This window comes from Armigeres subalbatus, chromosome 3, assembly GCF_024139115.2.
Source record: "Armigeres subalbatus isolate Guangzhou_Male chromosome 3, GZ_Asu_2, whole genome shotgun sequence".
Taxonomy (NCBI): Eukaryota; Metazoa; Arthropoda; class Insecta; order Diptera; family Culicidae; genus Armigeres; species Armigeres subalbatus.
Genome location: NC_085141.1, coordinates 324,738,394 through 324,750,709, shown reverse-complemented (window position 1 = coordinate 324,750,709; position 12,316 = coordinate 324,738,394). Strand labels below are relative to the sequence as shown.

At 39.2% G+C, this 12,316-nt stretch overlaps 1 protein-coding gene across 4 annotated transcripts in view; it reads left to right on the top strand.

Annotated features, from left to right (window-relative positions):
- LOC134225515 (serine/threonine-protein kinase Wnk-like) overlaps positions 1–12,316 on the top strand; it is a 145,807-nt gene that overhangs the window by 1,653 nt on the left and 131,838 nt on the right. Inside the window, exon 1 of one of the 4 annotated variants that reach the window (XM_062705681.1) lies at positions 4,261–4,387. The exons of 1 other annotated variant lie outside the window; for it this stretch is intronic. The gene's annotated coding sequence lies outside the window, so the exon portion shown is untranslated. Of the gene's footprint in view, positions 1–4,260; positions 4,388–4,511; positions 4,528–11,957; positions 12,131–12,316 lie in introns of those variants that run through there. 2 more of the 4 variants (XM_062705682.1, XM_062705679.1) reach the window with 2 other exon arrangements.

Here is a 12,316-nt window from a genome sequence, read left to right as displayed (position 1 = left end):
GTTATTGTAACGTTATAAACAAGTGGAGGAATGAAATATCTCGTCTTATGACAAGTGAATATCTTACACTAAAAGCTCTAAATGTTCTTATCAATATGAATGTTGTTTCATTGACATAAATTGATAATATCCACGCCATTTTCTAACTGAAAATCCGTTGGGAAGTCCAAAAGAGGCACAGCAGGAATAATTCCGTTTGGAAACCTAAAGAACGGAACGGACGTACAGGGGATGGACAAAATAATTAGGATAGGCAAATTTTAGGTAAAATTAGATGTGTTGTAACTACTTTAGTTATCATCCGATTTTGACAATTCAGGCATGCCTGAACTAGAAAATTAATGCAGTTTGACGGTATGTCCATGGAACCGACTATGGCCACCGGATTCCGGAGATATTCCGGGTTTTTCGGAGGTAGGTTCAAAACCGTAAATTGGAGGTGGATATTAGGAGAAGTTGTAGTTAAAAATTGAATAATATTAGTAACCACAAATGAAATAGGGCTCTTGCTGATTGGAACCATATATTTAGATTTGGAATCGGACCAGAATCAAAGGAGATATGGCCATTTCATTAAAATCGATTCCGATCGATACTAATCAAAGGGGTCAGGCCACAACTTCATTTGAATTTCGCTTTTTGATAGATCGTCCACAATGATTTTATTCTAGAAGGCCTCTAATGTGTCCAGAATGAAAAACCAATTGAATAAACGAATCCTGGAGTCGCTGGGATGTCCCCGGGGAACCTGTGAATGGGGACATTTCAGTTTTAGCACCAAAATCAGTCATTCGACGGCTCTTTTTTCATGGTTTTCGATCAGGAAGCGGCTTGACGGCTCTGACCGCTTCCAGGATCTACGGATTGGCCCCGGGGAACCTGTGGAATGGGACATTTTAGTTTTACCAAAAAAAAAACCAGTCGTTCGACGGCTCTTTTTTCATGGTTTCTATCAGGAAGCGAAGTATGAATATAAAATGGTCCATTGATGGCTCTGACCGCTTCCAGGATCTACGGATTGGCCGCGGAGAACCTGTGGAAGGGACATTTTAGTTTTAGCACCAAAACCAGTCATTCGAAGGCTCTTTTTCATGGTTTTCGATCAGGAAGCGAAGGATGAATATAAAATAATCCATTGACGGCCCTGACCGCTTTCAAGACCTACGGATTGACCCCGGGAACCTGTGGAAGGGACATTTTAGTTTACCACCAAAACCAGTCATTCGACGGCTCTTTTTATTGTTTTCGATCAGGAAGCAAAGTATGAATAAAAATGGTCCATTGTCTGCTCTGACCTCTTCCAGGACCTACGGATTGGACCCCGGGGAACCTGTTGAAGGGGACATTTTAGTTTTAGCATCAAACCCAGTCATTCGAAGGCTCTTTTTTCATGAATTTCGACCAGGAAGCGAAATATAAATTAAAAATTACTATTGACGGCTCTGACCGCTTCCAGGACCTACTGATTGCCCCCAAGGATTCTGTGAATGGGGACATTTTAGTTTTAGCACTAAAACCAGTCATTCGATTTTCGATCAGGAAGCGAAGTATGAATATAAAATGGTCCATTGACGGCTCTGACCGCTTCCAAGACCCACGGATTGCTCCTGGAGAATCTGTGTAAGGGGACATTTTATTTTAAGCATCATAACCAGTCATTCGACGGCTCTTTTCTAGTGGTTTCGATTAGGAATCGAGAAATGAATATAAAAGGAACCATTGAGGGCTCTGACCGCTTTCTGGACATACAGATGGGCCAGGAAACCTGTGGAAGGGGACATTTTAGTTTTAGCACCAAAACTAGTCATACAACGGCTCTGTTTTCATGGCTTTGGATCAGGAAGCGAAGTATGAAGTAGACAGGTTCCCCGTGAGCTATCAGTAGGTCCAGAAAACGGTCAGAGCCGTCAATGGTCCATTTCTTGTTCATATTTCACATTCTGATTGAAATCCATTAAAAAAGAGCCGTCCAATAATTGGTTTTTGTGCTAAAACTAAAATGTCCCCTTCCACAGTTCCCCGGGGGCAATCCGTAAGTCCTGGAAGCAGTCAGATCCATTAATGGTCCAATTTATACTCATACTTCGCTTTCTGACCAAAAATCACGAAAAAAAGCCGTCGAGATATTGGTTTTGGTGCTGCAACTTAAATGTTCCTTTCCACTGGTTTTCCGGGGGGAATCTGTAGGTCCTGAGAGCGGTCAGAGTCATCAATGGCCAATTTTATATTAATACTTTGCCTATATTAAAGAAGAGCTGTCGAATGATTGATTTTGGTGTAAAAACTAAAATGTCCCCTTCCACAGGTTCCTCGGGGCCAATCCGTAGATCCTGGAATCGGTCAGAGCCGTCAATGGACCATTTTATATTCATACTTCGCTTCCTGATCGAAAACCATGAATAAAGAGCCGTCGAACGACTGGTTTTGGTGGTAAAACTAAAATGTCCCCTTCAACAGGTTCCCCGGGAGCAATCCTTGGGTCCTGGAAGCGGTCAGAACCGTCAATGATCCATTTTATTTTCGTACTTCGCTTACTGATCGATAACCATGAATGAAGAGCTGTCGAATGGCTGGTTTTGGTGCTAAAACTAAAATGTCCCCTTCCACTGGTTCCTCGGGGCCAATCCGCAGATCCTGGAATCGGTCAGAGCCGTCAATGGACCATTTTATATTCATACTTCGCTTCCTGATCGAAAACCATGAAAAAGAACCGACGAACGACTGGTTTTGGTGGTAAAACTAAAATGTCCCCTTCCACAGGTTCCCCGGGGCCAATCCGTAGGTCCTGGAAGCGGTCAGAACCGTAAATTGAACATTTTATATTCATACTTCGCTTCCTGATCGAAAACCATGAAAAAAGAGCCGTCGAACGACTGGTTTTGGTGGTAAAACTAAAATGTCCCCTTCAACAGGTTCCCCGGGGACATCCCAGCGACTCCAGGATTCGTTTATTCAATTGGTTTTTCATTCTGGACACATTAAAGGCCTTCTAGAATAAAATCATAGTGGACGATCTATCAAAAAGCGAGATTCAAATGGAGTTGTGGCCTGACCCCTTTGATAAGTATCGATCGGAACCGATTTTAAAGAAATGGCCATATCTCACTTGATTCTGGTCCGATTCCAAATCTTAATATATGATTTCAATCAGCAAGAGCCCTACTTCATTTGTGGTTACTAATATTATTCAATTTTTAACCACAACTTCTGCTAATATCCACCTCAAATTTACGGTTTTGAACCTACCTTCGAAAAACCCGGAATATCTCCGGAATCCGGTGGTCATAGTCGGTTCCATGGACATACCGTCAAACTGCATTAATTTTCTAGTTCAGGCATGCCTGAATTGTCAAAATCGGATGATAACTAAGATAGTTACAACACATCTAATTTTAACCCAAAATTTGCCTATCCTAATTATTTTGTCCATCCCCTGTATTTTGGGTTTACAGGCGGAGAACTTTTGGTCTTTCGAACTTTTTTGAACTTCCAAAGAAAATTCTTTTTGGACTTTCGAACCAATACCTTTTGTGCTTTCGAACAAAACCTTTTTGGCTTCCGAACGGAATCTTTTTAGGCTACTAAAGCCCAAATGGCTGCAATTGGAATTTCAAAAGTATTTCTTTCCACAATATAAAAGGACTCCGTTTGAAGGCCCTAAACAATTTCGCTCGGAAGCCTAACAAGGTTCCGTTCGAAATTCAAAAGAATTCTGTTTTGGAAGCTCAAAATAATTTCGTTCAGAAATACTTTCCCAAATCTCAAATAATTTAGTTCGGAAACCAAAGGAGACTTGTTTTGAGGTAACGAACGGTTTTCTGAACGGAGCTCTGTTTGGCTTTTGAAGGGAACTCTTTCTGGATTTTCGAATCGATTCCTTTTGCGCTTACAAACAAAATCCTTTGAGTGCTTCAGTCCAGAAGAAAATGATTCCGTTCAGAAGCCCAGAACGCTCCAATCGAATACTAGTATGGTTTTCTTCAAAACCCACCAGAACTTCGTTTGGAAGTCCAGAAGGAGGTAAGAACGCTCTCATAATGATTGTGTTTGAAAACTCAAAAATGATTCGATTGGAAAGCCCCACCGCATTTTGTATGAAAGTTCAAAGTTTTCGAATACAACAAAAATGTCTGTAAAAGTCTGTAACTTCCATCAAAAGTCTGTATAATGTCTGTAATCTGTATGATGTCTGTATGCAAGACCAAATGTCTGTATAAATACAGACATGTCTGTATGTCTGGTATCCCTGGTGCGGAAATCGTGTTCCGGATGGGGGTGGACATTCGTGAAAAATATGGCCAAGAATTTTTGCTTTGGGAAGATTGCGTGTGTGTGAGATGTGAAAACCTTCGGGAGTGAAGAAGATGCACAGCGGATTTGTTTACGGGTGAGAGAGACAACGAACGATAACTGTCAGTGCCGCATGTGTGACACGGAGGAAAATTTTGAATTGAAACTGACTGTCCAGTGTCCATCATTGTTTATCGAAATGTGTATTGTTTTTCTTTTTTAGTTTATCATGATACGGTATGTAACGATTCTTATGTTTAATCTTATTCTATTTTAGTAATGAGTTAAAAGTGTTATTTTCCCGAGAAACTCATATTTTAAATAAAATGATATCGGGACCGCTTTGCGATTTGGGCGTAACTTATTTAGTAAACAAACATTGGAAGGCGAATTCCTGCTAAAACAAGCATTTCATGAGGAAACCACGGTATGGATCTGACAGATTAAGCTTTCCTTTACCGGATAAGGGAATTAGTTCAGGATGAAAACGCTTGCATTCGCCGGAATCCATGAAGCAATGTTTGTTTACAAAATAAGTTACGCCCAAATCGCAAATCAGTCCCGATATATGAAAAGTGCGGATTTAGCTGATTGCTATGAACTAACACATATGCAGTTAGCTTTGATGATCATCACAGTAGCCGAATATTGATATTTTTGGTCAAAATGCATTATGCAAATTTTGTTGGATATTTTGTTTATGCGCACCAATTATAGTTACAACACCTATAAGTTGCGGAATCTTAAATTTTCCTTCTAGAGTAATTGAGTGAAAAACCTTCGCCTCTTTTTATACAGCATATTCGTCAATTTGTCCCTCTTACATATTTCGGGACTTTGCGATTTGAGCGCTTTGTAAACAAACATTGTTTTATAGGTTTTTTCAAACGTAAATTTGAAGACTTATATAGTCATACATATATCATCAGCTACGTGCACTTTGCTTCGTTCCTTTTCAATTTCTGAACAGCATAACAATCTTTGAGTTTTGATTATTGCATGTAGAGAAAATCCAATTTCGGTCGTCGTCGTTTGCATTAGCCTATTCAGATTCTGAGCTTATTGCGGGTTAAAGCAACGAAAGAAAATTGAATGTATAAGCATTGACATCAAGTTACTCTTTTACAAAATTTATCAATTCTTCTATTTACTTCCACTCCACTTTAGTATAAGTAAATGGAAGAATTGTAAAGTCTTATAACTGTGTAACATATCTCATAAGACGCTCTTAAGGCTCAAATTACCGTCGTGCAGTCTTTGACGAGAAAGACAGCCACGTGCTCATACCACTCATACTACAGCTGGATGGGGGAAGTATTTATGTTTCAAAACTACATCATCCAATAGCGAAGACATAACTGTATCCGGTGGATGCTTCATTTGGTTGTATTTCATTTTATTTTTCAAAAAACTGCCTTTTGCAACATTTTTTCTCAAGAGGGGAAGTCGACGATTTACCCTCGCGCTCTTTTATATATAAAGAGTGAAAAGTTGACGAATCATATGTCGAATTCGTTTTTAAAAAGTTCCAACCTAGGTTGGAACCAGTTCCAACCTAAGTGCTGTCAAAGTGTTTTTTTATTCGCTCAGGTTGGAACTAGGTTCGCACTAGTTCCAACCCCAAAGCTGTCGGGTTCGCACTGTGTTGTTTCACGGTTTCGCACCGGGTTCACCAATACAACTGTACTTCAACTGTCAAAACCACGTGGGTGGGTGGGACTGGTTGGAATTAACAAGCAGAAGGGAGAAACGAAGCTGTCTGTTTATTAAAATGAAATGCGCGTTGAAAATCTTTTTTTTTCGGGAATTTTGTGATATTTGTTATTGTAGTTTTAAATGAAATTAATCTGGTACTGTTGACTAGATTCATTTTTTTTAATAATTGTTAGGGAATTATTTTAGGTCGGTGGATGGAATTATGTAGTTTGGAAATTCCTCTTGAAACCCGTTCGCAAAATCCGCTAAGAATTGTCAGAAAAATATATTTGAGGAATACCGAATAGAATTATTTCTTATGCAGAAATTACTTCAGAAATTTTTTTTTTTAATTCTTCCAAAAACTCTTTCGTGCGTTTCAGAATTTTCTTCGGGAATCATGAAAGAAATTACTGCCAGAAATTCTTTCAGTAATTATTTCTTGAATTGTTGGCGATATCTTTCAGCCATTCCTCCATATTTTTTCCAAGGTATCCTTTCAGGATGAATTCCTTTGGGAATTCTTCTAAAAAGATCTTTGAAGACTGACCCTGGATTTTTTTTCTGAAAGTTGCTCCAGGAATTAATTTGAAAATTCCTACAATATAATTCCTTCAGGAAATCCTTCTGAAATACAGGAACTAACTCGAAGTTTCCTACAGGAATTGCTCAGCAAGGTTCGTACATAAATTCCCCGGAAGTACCTTTGAGAAATTCCTCCGGGAGATTCTTGAAAATTAAAAATGCACGGGGCCCAAAATCTGGTAGAAAATTTTCCTGAGGTTTGAGGCTACCTTTATCAGGAGAGGTAACGAGGAAAAAAAAAATAGCGGATCCTGGAGAAATTTTATTACATGCTTCTGAGTGTTCTCCGAAAACTTTAGCAGAAATAGATGAATTTTTGTAGAATGGAAAATCTCTTTGACATGAATTCTATACGGAATTCTTGGTATAAAAATGTGCACGGGATTATTGAATATAATGGAATAGGGGAACTGTTCCGATCTTCATCTCACTGAACATATAATCATCTCATCGGGAAACAGCACCAATTTTGTCGCCTTTTTTGTCAACATCAACAAAAAAATCGCAAGAAAATAAGCAATCTAAATTCCTTTCCATTGCTTTGTTTTAATTGAGATGAATATAGAAGCCATAAGATGAATTCCCGGAGCAGTTCCCCTATTTATATCCACCCAAAAGTAAATTCCACTATCCGCAAAAATCAGTTCACGCACTTAAACATATTTATTTATCATGATCTGATTAGTCAAGGCCAACGCACTGCCAGTGCACTGGATGTCCTGGATCATATGTTTCAAATCAAAACAAAAACGATGCTACGCACACCAACATATCCAATGACAGATGGAACTGAAAATATTTTTTATTCAGGGTTCGGGTTGGCACTGACCCAGGTTTAAAAACGAATTCGACAATAGACAACAGCTTAGAAATCAGCGCAATTACATTTATTTGTTGATCATTTTCCTTTCAATTTAAAAACAAGCTTAGAACTCAAAAGAAATGGGAAAAGGAATTCTTAAATTAAATAAATAAACAAAAGTTTATTTGAGGTCTGAATCTTCTGATCACTCTGACTTATACTAAAAAGCTCGGTTAGGAGCCTTATGCTTATGGACGCAACAAACTCAGCTCAACTGGCCTATTTTAGGCATTACCTATATTAAATGTGTTTCGTAGTAAAATAGGACGTTGACCAGTATTTTAAAATGTTTTTATTGTTTTATATTTCTAATATAGCAATCTTGAATATTTTCTAATATTTAACGAAATGGCTTCATTTTCCTATATTATAATGATACTCAACGACTTGTAGAAGAAATTCACCGTTATCGGGATTTCTAGTTAACCTTCCGTTGAATTCGGTTGCTTATTTTACAGCTCGTTCAACAATGTCATTAACTACTGGAAGCGCACGGACCCGTTCTTTATCATCCAGGTAGCATTGATTTTCTGGCCACACGGGTGGATCGTCTCTCAGAGAACTTGAATCGATTTGCGTAATTGAAAAAAATCTAACGATTCTTCGGAAACAAATGAGCTTATTGAAGCTGAACTGCTGATTTCCTTGGGTTTGCTTGAAGGTTTGAATGCTGCGTCTGATTTGAACCGTTTTCGAGAAATGCTTGCATTTCTTTCCTGTTGACGCGGTTTTTTCAAATTATCAATCATTTTTCTTTTCTCTACTACGTCAATTATTTCGTCAAAAAAACTTAAAGCGATATTTGACGCAGAAAAGTACCAAAGATGGTTGGAACAAGACTATACTGTTTCTTGTAGAACCTTTTCAGATCATTGATAAACTCCAGGTCAACTCTTGGAGCAGTTATAGGATCCGAAAGACGGAACCAATATTTAGTATAACACTGAGCAATGAACATAGCCAATACCTCGTAGTGTTCCAATGTAACAGGATCAATGCCACCCAATTCGTCCGAAGTTATCCACGCGGGTGATTATTCAACAATTGCATTCGACAAAATTCAATGGTTGAATTTCTCCATGGGGCTGAAACTCGTTTCAGCTTTGGGCTCTGAAGGATTGTTTCGATGATTGATATTTGTGATTGGATGCTATTGAAACGGGTTTGGAAATCTTTGAAGCAGTTCAAATCGTTGGACCTTGAAATGTCGCCATCGATTTCACAAACGTGCTTCAATACAATTTCTGCCACGTGATGACGACATGCTAAAGCTAACATCTTCTTATTAAGCAGCATTGGTATTTGGTTAATAACTCCCATGTGTTCACCTGATCAGAATTCAATAAATATTTATTGTAAAACAATGAAAACGAATTACCTGAATTGACTGCTGTAGTGTCGAAGCACATTGCTGACACAGCTTGGTCAATTCCACACTCTTTGACAGCTGATACTATAGATTTTGCTTCAATCGTGGCAGTACCATTTGGTAGTGATGGAACAGCAAGAAGTTTCGATGCCCCCAAACCAGTAACTAGAATTGGGAGACGGTCCTCTTTCTTCATTATATGATTTGGGAGTATCTTGCCATCCCAATGTACCGTTAATGGTAAATGCGGTGGAATGGTTTGTTAATCTTGAAATATGAAATAGAATTAAATAATGTATGGATATCATCCTGTTAGAAGAATATGTTTTAAAGGTAGAACTTACTTCTGCAGTTAGTTCTTCCCGATTTTTTATGCGTGTTTATCTAATCGAAAAATGGCTCGGTGCTTTAGGTGACTCGATACTGTTGGTACCCAACCAGTGCATCCAAAATCATACTGGGGTTGCGAATCGATAAACCTACTCTATCCAATGCATTAGTGAGTTTGGGCGTAAGAACCTTGGGGGAAGTTTTAAAATTATTGCCGATCAATTTCACCTTATTTTCCGCCAGATATTCCAACGCCAGATATTCCAACGGAAGATTCAGAGCACGAACAAACTTCTCTCTCTTAATTTCTTCGGTTCGGGAATGCCTGTTTTTATTTGAGTTTAGATCTGAATAAAAAATCTAAAATTCAGAAAGGAAATTTAAAGTCGAATTTAAAGAACCAACTGCTCCAATCATTGTAAAGCTTGATTATCTGCTTTTTAATTATATCCCTTCGTTTTTCATATTTTCGATAAATTGTCAGATTCTCTAGCATCTGAACGGTTTGTATAATACTATCAGATATGGTATTTTTTTTTCTTGAAATGCAGAACGACACTCAAGATGTCCTTCTTTGTCGGATGAATGATTTTCGGAAAACCGGGCTTCCCCGCGCCGACCAAAAACATTTTGGTGATTGAATCGCGCCGGCGACTTAAGCCATAGGAAGTTATGATAGATATCCCCAGGCTTTCGAATGAAGTATTTATTTTTTCCATAGCAATTTCCACACAAACTTAAAATGGCTTGTGGCCATTTTAAATCCAAAAGAGCTCAAATTTTGGGAGGACACTCTAATAGAAACCAGAATTAGATGAGCGATGTGGAGCAAATTTGATTTTTTGAACCACCCTAATAGGTATAGCACCACTCCACCATCACTAATGAACTCACGTTAATTGTCAGCTTTGTTTTGCTGGTATTGGTTCCGGTAGTTCCTCCGGGAATTCCTCCAGAAATTTCTCCGGAAGTTCCTCCAGGAATTCCTTTGGACGTTTCTCCCAAAGATCCTTCAGGAATTCCTTTGGAAGTTCCTCCCAAAGATCCTCCAGGAATTCCTGCTAGTGTTCCTTCAGGAATTTCACCTAAGGTTTCTGTAGGAATCCGTTAAGAAGTTTTTCCAGGAATTCATGTGGAAGTTGCCAATAAGAAGAAGAAGAACGTAACACGAATCAGCCGTATCAGTTTCGCCGGAAAACCACGTTCTAGCATAATTTGCCACAATTAATTTTGTTTTACTGTACGATTCAGTTGCTTTGTAATGAATAAACAGATGATGTGTCTGCAATTTGTACTCTTGGAATTTATCAAGGATTTCTGTTTGGTGGCGCTAGCTTATATGCAACAATTTAGTGAGTGGACTAGTGAGTTGTATCTATTGACTTCTCCAAATGAATAGAAGTGTGCGTGATTCCGCAGTATTCCTCTCAAAGTGTTTGTGATAGTTTTGCTGCAACTGGATTACCACCCACTTTTATTTTACACATCCTACACAGTGACATTAGTATTGGTGATTCTGGCTTTGGAGAAGTCAATAACGGTTCGGTTGCCAACATTGACCAGTGAATAGCAGGCCATGACTTTCCCTTTTCCTCATCGGGCAACGATCGGAGTTGCACGCTCGATAAGACAGCACACAAGCGATCAAAACCAACGGATAGCTCATTCGGCGGAATTAGGCCGCACAGTATTCGCCGACGAAGCATTCTTTAATTGGTTTCAATCTGTTGATCCAAATACGGGACATTATTTTGTACGAATTAAAAGGGGTTGTGCTCTTTCTTAAAATGTGAGCAAATGAAGCCCTCCAACCAGCTGGCAGGCAATTCCTCGTTTTCCCAGAGAGAATAGTGCAGGACTTTATAAAGCTGCTCAGATAGATAGGTGCCATGTTGAGAAGCTCAGCTTATTGTTTTTCAGCTCTTGACTGGCTTTTCTAACCTCATCTAATGTAGGCGGCCAAACAGCTTGTCCATCGTCGCTAATGTTTATTCAGTTTACCGATGCATCGTCACTTCCACCGTTTAACAAAGTCTCGAAATGCTGCCTCAACCTGGCAGCCACAGCCAGCAAATTCCCTACTTGGTCATTGCACATTATGTGACAATCGCTGGATATTATTGTGTATCCGGAATAAATTTATACCGCTTTTTATACCGAAGTTGGATTTTTCTCCAGATACAGGCAACTTTCCCAACTTCGGAAGTAGTGCGCTGTATTCCCCTAAAGATGCGCAAAACAACGCATCCATTAGTTTGACAGATAAAACTTCGGAGGAAAGTTCGGTTCGGAAGTCCGGACTTCCGAATTCTAAGTTGGTGCTACGCCGACAATATAACGCATCATTCTCTGTGTTCTTTCATTCGATACAGTTGACAACCGTGATCGATGTTTATTAAATTAAATTTTACTGGGTCAATATTCGGATTTCATAATAATGGTTTCACTTATGGTCGTCCAAGACGAGTTTTCCGTTCAGGAGATTTTTTTTTAATATTCAGCTTTTTGGCAGTATTTACTTTTAAATATTTTAACAAAGTTTCGAAAACCATTCTCACAGATATACCCCGATCGGGGAATTACGCATGCCAGTGAAGAACAAAAAAATAGTCAGGCAAACTTTTTGATTTACAACATCGATTTCATATGGAATGCCCCTCTGCGTACAGAAAATTCTACATCAGTATCTGTGCAAGCGATCACCAACCGTCATCGTCATCAGCAGTCGCAGACCGCGGCGCACGACGACGACGACGAAAATAATCAAAACGTCAAAATTTTCTCCACGATGATGACTTCCCAACACATTTGAACCCGAAAGTCAGACCATCGTCGAGAGGTGCCCTAACCGAACGGATTCAAACCACGGATACTTCGAGAGAGAGTATTGGAGTGAATATTTATTTTTTTGTTCTGATTCGGAATCGAAATTGTGTGAATATTATTACAGGAGGATTTGTGTCGTAGCTACTACGAGGGTAACGTACCTACGTGAGAAGGTTGGTAGATCGTGAAAATTTTGGCATTCTTGCACAACTGGGATGGGGTGGTGCTTTCGGTGAAACGGTGATGTGTCAGACGGAACTACTGGGTGCGCACGGATTTGCGACGGAATTGTCGGTGCCGAAGTGAATTTGCATGGATTTCTGCGAAACCGTATCATGGTGAACTTGAACACAAGTACT